This window comes from Cydia fagiglandana, chromosome 21 (assembly GCF_963556715.1).
Source record: "Cydia fagiglandana chromosome 21, ilCydFagi1.1, whole genome shotgun sequence".
Taxonomy (NCBI): Eukaryota; Metazoa; Arthropoda; class Insecta; order Lepidoptera; family Tortricidae; genus Cydia; species Cydia fagiglandana.
The window spans coordinates 13,430,348-13,439,122 of NC_085952.1; the positions used below are offsets into that span (position 1 = coordinate 13,430,348).

The 8,775-nt window shown below is 34.5% G+C and overlaps 1 long non-coding RNA gene across 1 annotated transcript; it reads left to right on the forward strand.

The window, feature by feature from the left end:
- The first annotated feature begins 4,463 nt into the window (after window positions 1–4,463).
- On the forward strand, window positions 4,464–7,178 carry LOC134675036 (uncharacterized). The gene is made up of 2 exons (XR_010099679.1): window positions 4,464–4,894; window positions 6,785–7,178. It is a non-coding gene; the product is annotated as an uncharacterized LOC134675036 (long non-coding RNA).
- Window positions 7,179–8,775: the final 1,597 nt, after the last annotated feature.

Consider the following 8,775-nt stretch of genomic DNA (forward strand, 5'->3'; position numbering starts at 1 on the left):
AATAACTATGCAATACGCGTGTTGATATGTGTGTTTATTTTACCACTACGTAACTATGTAAACTCATTTTTAGTTTTCTTGTTTACTTAATGTTTACTTAGTTCCCCAAAAGATGGCACTGTGCAATGAGAGACAATTAATTTACTGTCGTTTAATTTTGTTGTATTATTAATTTATTAAATCAACATAATTATTCGATAATTTTTGCTGATATATCCGTACCCCCTTTCTAAACCTAGAGTTAATTTGGCAAAATCTTTCCGCGGTGGCTTATTCATGTCACAACGTATTAAATTCAGCGCCATCTGTTAGTCAGTCAGGGTACTCAATAGTGGTAGCACATATCTGAAAAGAGTTTGCCCCTCCTTCCTAAGTAGCGCCATAAGATTCAGGGGCAAACTTAAGTCAATCGAGTGTTGTAGCTACCCCCCCTTTTAGGGGTTGAATTTTTATAGCCTATAACCTGGCCGGGGATTTTCTCAACAGATTACTGAAGTTTTCATCAAAATCCGTTCAGCCGTTTTCACGTGATGCGCGTTCAAATAAACAGACAAACAGATAAACAGATAAACAGACAAACAGACAAAAATTCTAAAAACTGTTGGAACGTGTTCTGTTATCGATTCTAAGTATCCCCAGCCAACTTTTTTTCAAATATCTTCCATGTACAGACTTTCGACCGTCTTCAGCTTTATTATATGTATAGATAGATATGGCAAAAACCATATCTCAACCGTGGAACCGTTCTCTAAGCACCATACTGGGCTGGCTGAGATGAAGGGTCAGTATCGCCGGTTTAAGTCCACCGCCAGGTGGCTTGGGTTCGACGACGGTGCCGCCCTTCCACACATCGACTGAAACCCCTTTTCTAACCTACCTACATATGTCTTACCTAACCCTTTGCCTTCGTATTGCTTATGATTGTTGTAACATTTACGATTTTTGAAATTACGAATTCATGTAATATATAGGTGGTAATAGTACATTGGGGGTATACTAATGTAATGTATAGGTAGTTATAGTACATTAGGGGTTTTCGGGGTCGAAAAATCGATCTAGCTAGGTCTTATCTCTGGGAAAATGTGCATTTTATTGCACAGTGCACATCTCACACAATTTACTCATCAAACATTTTTGACGTATATCTTAAAGTTCGTATCAGGCCGTTTGTCAAAGACAGTTGAATAGAGGTAACAAAAGGCGGTCTTATCGTTTAAAAGCGATCTCATGCAGACAACCTTTTGGTTTATTTAAAAAAGTTTGCTCTAAAAGCGTTGCGTTTGAAATTACACTTCTATTATTATTCTTATTCTATTATTATTCTATTATAGTGTTAAATAATCTTAACCATATTATACTTTTTCACAATGATAACATGTTCGCTATTATAAGTTTTTATTTATATTTTTTAGTTTCAGTATTATTTGAAGGGGTTCTGAAAATAAGACAAAATTTTCTATAATTAGTAATTACCAAAATCTCAAGTAAGTATCTCAACCCATTTATGGCGCCTCACCTACCTGTTTTAGACCTATATACCGGGTGTGGCCTGTAATATGAGCAAAAAATTAAACTGTAGGCCGTATTCTGCATGCTGACCAACACTTGTTCAGCAAATTTTAAAAATAACTTGTGGTTTGATTTTTAATACACTTTAAAGTTTATTCTAAGACGCAATGTATTGCGAATTTTGTTATGTTTAAGGCGTGACAAGCAACGTCAATCACAATGATATGGGGCGTGGCGATGGCGTCCATTGAAAATAATATTTATTTTGTATGAAAAATAGGGAGTCTAAATACTTCATATTTTTTTAAAGTTGTTGAACAAAAGTGTCACCGTTTGAGGAGTATAATCTATGTTATAATTATTTGCTCGTGTTACAGGCCACACCCGGTATATAAATTTTAAGCAATATATATGTCTCCTTAAGGGTCCTATTACCATAATCCCGCTATCAAGATTCCTACGAGTACCCATGCATATTCTGTGGGCAAATTCCATTTAATTTCCAAGTAAATAATGGTTTTGAATCAGGATTAAATTCCCATTCAATTTGTTGTTTTAGATTGTCTCGCGTGATATTGAGTTACATTTAAATTATCTTAATATTCGTTTGTTTATTATAATAAAAATATACTTTGAGTGATTGCGTTTACAAACATTTACAATATTGTCAAAGGAATTGATAAAATTAAAATTTTATATCTGCTAATGTAATACGAGGGCTGCTACTTATGTATCCGGAATGGGCAACTTACTGGAACTATATTAAAAATATATATATAACATATAAAAATGGAACTCTTTGGAAGCAAAATACAGTTTGTTTCACATGTCTATCAATTGGTTTTACATTGTAGCATTATTTAAAAAAAAATCTTTGTTGCACCTTCAACGGATTTACTTGTGAACATTTTCGTGCAGATGTTTTTTTACGATGTTCGGAGTGGATAAACTCAAAAATAGTGCATGGATCGACTTTTTTCGACTTTTGGGGAGTAAGTTCCATCGAAGGTCAATGTTTTAGTGAATAAATTGTGGTCGTAGTACATTACGGTATTTACGGTAGGACGAATAAAAAAAAAGTTCAATATCGGCTGTTATCCCACAAAATATAGATGCTGTGAACGAGCTCATAATGCAAGATGGTTATAGTATATATCGCAAGATAGAGGCATCTCATGGCAATAGTATGACGAGCATTTGTAAGATATTACATGAACATTTGGTTCAAAAAAAAAAGAAAAAGTCGCGAAAGAGCCGTTCTTGCCTACAAAATGCACGTCTTGTATACCAAGATCAGAATGGAAAAAGTGCTATGAAAAGTCGTTTCAACATTTGCAAAAGTGCATCATTCATCTTGGTGGACAAATACAAAGGCAATAAAACCATTTATAACTATAGATATTTGTTATTTTTTGTGTTTCCGGATACATAAGTAGCAGATATGTAAGTATTTAATTTTCTGCTAACATCGTGAGGAAATCGGACTAATTCCAATAACGCCTAGTTTACCCTCTGGGTTGGGAGGTCAGATGGCAGTCGCTTTCGTAAAAACCAGTGCCTACGCCAATTCTTGGGATTAGTTGCCAGGCTCCGATGAGCAAAAAAATTCCGGGACAACGCGAGGAAGATGACGGTGATTTAATTTACTTCTATTTAATATTTAATATTTCTGGTGTTGCCACTCTGTTTCGCCTTTAGTTTCATTTTATTTAATTCATACAATTTGTGTTTGGGTAATACTTAATGTTAAATAAATGTTTATTTTCGGTCAGTTATTCTAGGTCTAGATTTTCTTTGATAAAAAAACATTAATAAATTAAAAAAAACCGGCCAAGTGCGAGTCAGACTCGCGTTTCTAGGGTTCCGTACATAAGTCCGACTCACGCTTGACTGTACATTTCTAATAGGTTTTCCTGTCATCTATAGGTAAAGAACTAGTATGTGTATTTTTTTCAAAATTTTAGACCCAGTAGTTTCGGAGATAAAGGGGGGGGGATGGTAATTTTTCGGTTATATTCTTAAATAACTTCGAACCTATATGTATTTTATAATTATAAAAAAAATATGTCCATCTTTGGGTCACTAATTTACATATGTGTACCTCAACTTCATTGGTCTAGTAGTTTCCGAGAAAATAGGCTGTGATAGACGGACAGACAGACAGACGCACGAGTGATCCTATAAGGGTTCCGTTTTTTCCTTTTGAGATACGGAACCCTAAAAAGCAATTACTTTCACATGAAATAAAGAAAACATTTCCAAGCCAAACCTTAAAAATATTTCTCCACCTGAAAAAACGAAAAAGAAAATCTTCACAAAGCCAAGATTTCTCTAAACCAGATCTTAGAAGTCGCCGGAAGCCGGTTTCCGTGTCCGGCGGAAATGAGCGGCCGGAAGTTGTGGCCAATGCCGCCTCTTGACTTAAGCTTTGGGAAATATGATAATTATTGTTTTTATTCTGTTCTTAGGGTTAATACGCTTTGTGTGTAAAGTATTCAACCAAAGGTTGATGAAACAAGTCTTAATATGACGTCCCACGGGTAAAGGTACCTTATGATGGTTGGCGCTTACGCTATTATTAACGCTGCTCCAATATTACTGCGGCGCTATGCGACGTAAGCGCCAGCCGCCATAAGGTACCTTTTGCCGTGGAACGTCACAAATTGATATACAACACGTAAATTAAAGTGAAAGTAGCTTTTAACAATCTATAAGTATCTAAGAAATAAGAAAAAAACCGGCCAAGTGTGAGTCGGACTCGCTCACGAAGGGTTTCGTAGCATTGCGCAAAAAACGGCAAAAAAACACGTTTGTTGTATGGAAGCCCCACTTAAATAATTATTTTATTTTGGTTTTAGTATATGTTGACATTGCGGCAACAGAAATACGATTACATCATCTGTGAAAATGTCAACTGTCTGAATAGCTATCACGGTTCATGAGATACAGCCGCACGGTGGGCTGAAAATCGGCCTCCATAGAAATAGAAACCGAAGTCTTAAATTTGAACTTTTTTTTATTGGAATAGCTTTTGTTAGGTTTTATTATGTCCCAAAATTAATCTTAGCTAATTTGGTTGGAAAAATAATTAATTATAATTTTTTTTTCAAAATCTTTGTATGGCGCGTATCAGAAAAAACGAGTTTTCTCCGAAAATAAAAAGTTAACCGTAATATCCTGACAGATGATTTTAAAACCAATTATTCTTGATTTTTCCACATAATTAGAATTTTCCTACGGGGTGCACTTTTTTTTTTTAAATCGATATATATTTTTTATTTTTATTATTTTATTTATTATTTTAATACGGTTATACTCGTTATTTTGACTACAAAAAATGAATTTGAGTTTGATCGAACCAATAACTTACGCGTAGTGAATTTTTGTTCTAAGCAAATGTATGGAGCGTACGAGTAAAACGGATTTTTTTTCAAAAATTAAAGGTATACCGTAATATCCTTGCAGATGATTTAAGTACCAATTATTAATGATATTTTGACATAACGCGAACCTTTCTACCGTGTGCACTTATTTAATAAAAAATAAAAAAACTTATTTTTTCATGCTGAAATAGCTTTTTCTCATTGTTTTAATCAAATAAATAATAAACATACAAGAGTTACAAGTAGAAAATTGAAAATAAAACCATTACATCCTTTACATTATTACCATTGTATCCTCTTTATTACATTATCTTTGTACTTAATGAAACAGTATTTAACAAATGACACATTGACAACTTATGAGTCTAAAATTAATGATCATTAATGAGGTCCGGTTACAATCGTTAGTAGATATTATGAATGCAGTTTAATCATTAAGGTTTTAATCATTATGCTTATAATTAGACGTAAAACTAATTATAATAGCAATGATATACTCGTAGAATGGTGGTGTTCATTAGTACTAGCAATAAATAGGTAAGGGGTACATTTTATATTTTAGTTCATCTTGAGCTTCTTAACCGCTAACTTACACGACCATAAACCATGGACAGTCTTATTACGAACTTGGACTTGTTTGTTATCCTAAAATCTCAAGGATCTAGTTTAAATCACGAAGCTTTGTTTGAAATAGTGCTAACTAAATCAAACCTTAACCTATCAGAAGAAGATCGTGACACCTTGAAAGAATTTTGCCGAAGATTGACAAGAGCTGCTACTGACAGATGGAAGAAAAGCCAACGGAACACAGAAAAATTTAGAACAATGTATGGATCTTGGTTAGAAGCAAATATTGACTGGCCAAGTTGCTTTTATCTTCAGTTGGATCTTCAGTTAGCCCACGCATCAACCAGCAGTGATCTCATTCCTCATACACTAAGCACATCATCAACTGGAACCATGACGCGATTGAAACGTAAACCATTCGAAGACCTCGGAACGAAGCAGAAAAAAAACAGATGCAGCGATCTAAGCGTTGAAAACACAGACGAAGTGGTGTTTTCAGCTGTAAAGCTTTTAAAAGAAGATGGTCGGGGTGAAATTGCATCATTGATAAAATATATGTTAAAGAACCCAGAAGCAGTCCAGAAATTCACTGCAATCATCAAGAAGCCTGGTTCTACCGCGTCACTTACAGCAGAGAAGGCATTAGGTCTACTGATTTCTTTGAAGTTAAGTAAATGGCAATACATAACTTTACGAGAGACAGCCATCAGAGAGGGTGCTTCAAATTTATACCCATCGTATTATAAGGTACAGAAGGCTAAATTAGATTGTTATCCACCAACGCAATCTGTTACTGTAACGGATTTTTCGTGTGAGATAACATTGCATTCGAACAGGGATGTTTTTAATATGTTACTTTTGTCTTCCGATCCTGTCCTTTCTTCAATGAGGCCAACAATAAGTGGAAAAAAGAAACAGGCTTTCTTCCCTGAAACTTTAGAATTATTCATTTTTCTGGAACCTCAAGAAGAAGAAGTGACAGAAACCTCAAATGTGTACCCTGATTCTGAAATGGACACGGATTCGGAAGTAAGCGACCAGGAAAACTAAACTTTCAGGATTCCAATATTAGCATTAGAATACTTTTAATTAGCATAGCATTACATATACTTATTTCTGTTTTTATGTAAACCAATTATTGATAATGTTACTGATATTTATTTAATTAAGTAAATTCGTAGTATCTACTAATGATTGTAACCGGACCTTATTAACGATCATTAATTTTAGACTCATCAGTTGTCAATATGACAAATTTGTTAAATATTGTTTCATTAAGTACAAAGATAATGTAATAAAGAGGATACAAGGGTAATAATGTAAAGGATGTAATGGTTTTATTTTCAATTTTCTACTTGTAACTCTTGTATGTTTATTATTTATTTGATTAAAACAATGAGAAAAAGTTATTTCAGCATGAAAAAATAAGTTTTTTATTTTTTGTTAAATAAGTGCATACGGTAGAAAAGTTCGCGTTATGTCAAAATATCATTAATAATTGGTACTTAAATCATCTGCAAGGATATTACGGTATACCTTTAATTTTTGAAAAAAAATCCGTTTTACTCGTACGCTCCATACATTTGCTTAGAACAAAAATTCACTACGCGTAAGTTATTGGTTCGATCAAACTCAAATTCATTTTTTGTAGTCAAAATAACGAGTATAACCGTATTAAAATAAAAAAATAAAATAATAAAAATAAAAAATATATATCGATTTTAAAAAAAAAAAGTGCACCCCGTAGGAAAATTCTAATTATGTGGAAAAATCAAGAATAATTGGTTTTAAAATCATCTGTCAGGATATTACGGTTAACTTTTTATTTTCGGAGAAAACTCGTTTTTTCTGATACGCGCCATACAAAGATTTTGAAAAAAAATTATAATTTATTATTTTTCCAACCAAATTAGCTAAGATTAATTTTGGGACATAATAAAACCTAACAAAAGCTATTCCAATAAAAAAAAGTTCAAATTTAAGACTTCGGTTTCTATTTCTATGGAGGCCGATTTTCAGCCCACCGTGAGCCGGGTGATAGGCAGACGGACAGCGGAGTCTTAGTAATATGGTCCCGTTTTTACCCTTTGGGTACGGGACCCTAAAAATGGTGAATTTCCATTTTCTTTCTAATATTATAAAATGCGTAAGTAGTTCTGTCTGTTACCTCTTCAAGCTTAAACCGTTGATCTGATTTAAACAATATTTGGTATAGATAGTTTGGGCCTCAAGAAAGGACATAGGATAGTTTTTAGGGTTCCGTACCCAAAGGGTAAAACGGGACCCTATTACTAAGACTGCTGTCCGTCCGTCCGTCTGTCACCAGGCTGTATCTCACGAACCGTGATAGCTAGACAGTTGAAATTTTCACAGATGATGTATTTCTGTTGCCGCCATAATAACAAATACTAAAAACAGAATAAGTTTTAAGTGGGGGCTCCCATACAACAAACGTGATTTTTGACCGAAGTTAAGCAACGTCGGGCGAGGTCAGTACTTGGATGGGTGACCGTTTTTTTTTTGCCTATTTTGCATTATGGTACGGAACCCATCGTGCGCGAGTCCGACTCGCACTTGCCCGGTTTTTATTAAGTAATTATAATAATCATCATTCCACGCAAATTGTGTACGCACACCAGTGAACCACGCACCTGGCAACATTTCACATTCGATCAGATGCTAATTTTGTGTTAACTGTAGAGCATTAGTAGAGTTAGTGACGTAACTAAAATTATACGTTAACGATATATTTAAGATCTAACCTGTCAAATTTGACATTTGTGCGATTCTGGAGATACTCTTGAACGATTTCCACAGAATATGACTTAGACATCTAATTCATATCTAATAGATATCTTATTCTATCTAACGTAAAAGTGACATTGGTTGCCCGAATTGCGCTGCAAAAGAGAACAAGTTGATATCTAAACTATAACGTATCTAGAATGGATCTAGTACGTGTCGTCTCTTGTGAATATCTTAAAGTTCGAATACGGCAGTATCATTTCTCAAAAATGAAGTCGCGGGCAGAAGCTCGTAATATGTAAAGCACTGCGAAGATCCACTGACAACAGGCGCGATTCCGGAAATGAATTAGAGATGCACTAGCTATGAAATAGTAAAGATATGTGTCGTTCCACGGCAAAAGGTATCATTGCCCCGGCTGAATATTGGAGCGGCGTTAATAATAGCGTAAGCGCCAGCCGCCATAAGGTACATTTTGCCGTGGAACGTCACATATCTCTACTATTTCATATCTAGTGAATCTCTAATTCATTCCCATTCCCGAATCGCACCGCTTAAGTGAATAATCGCG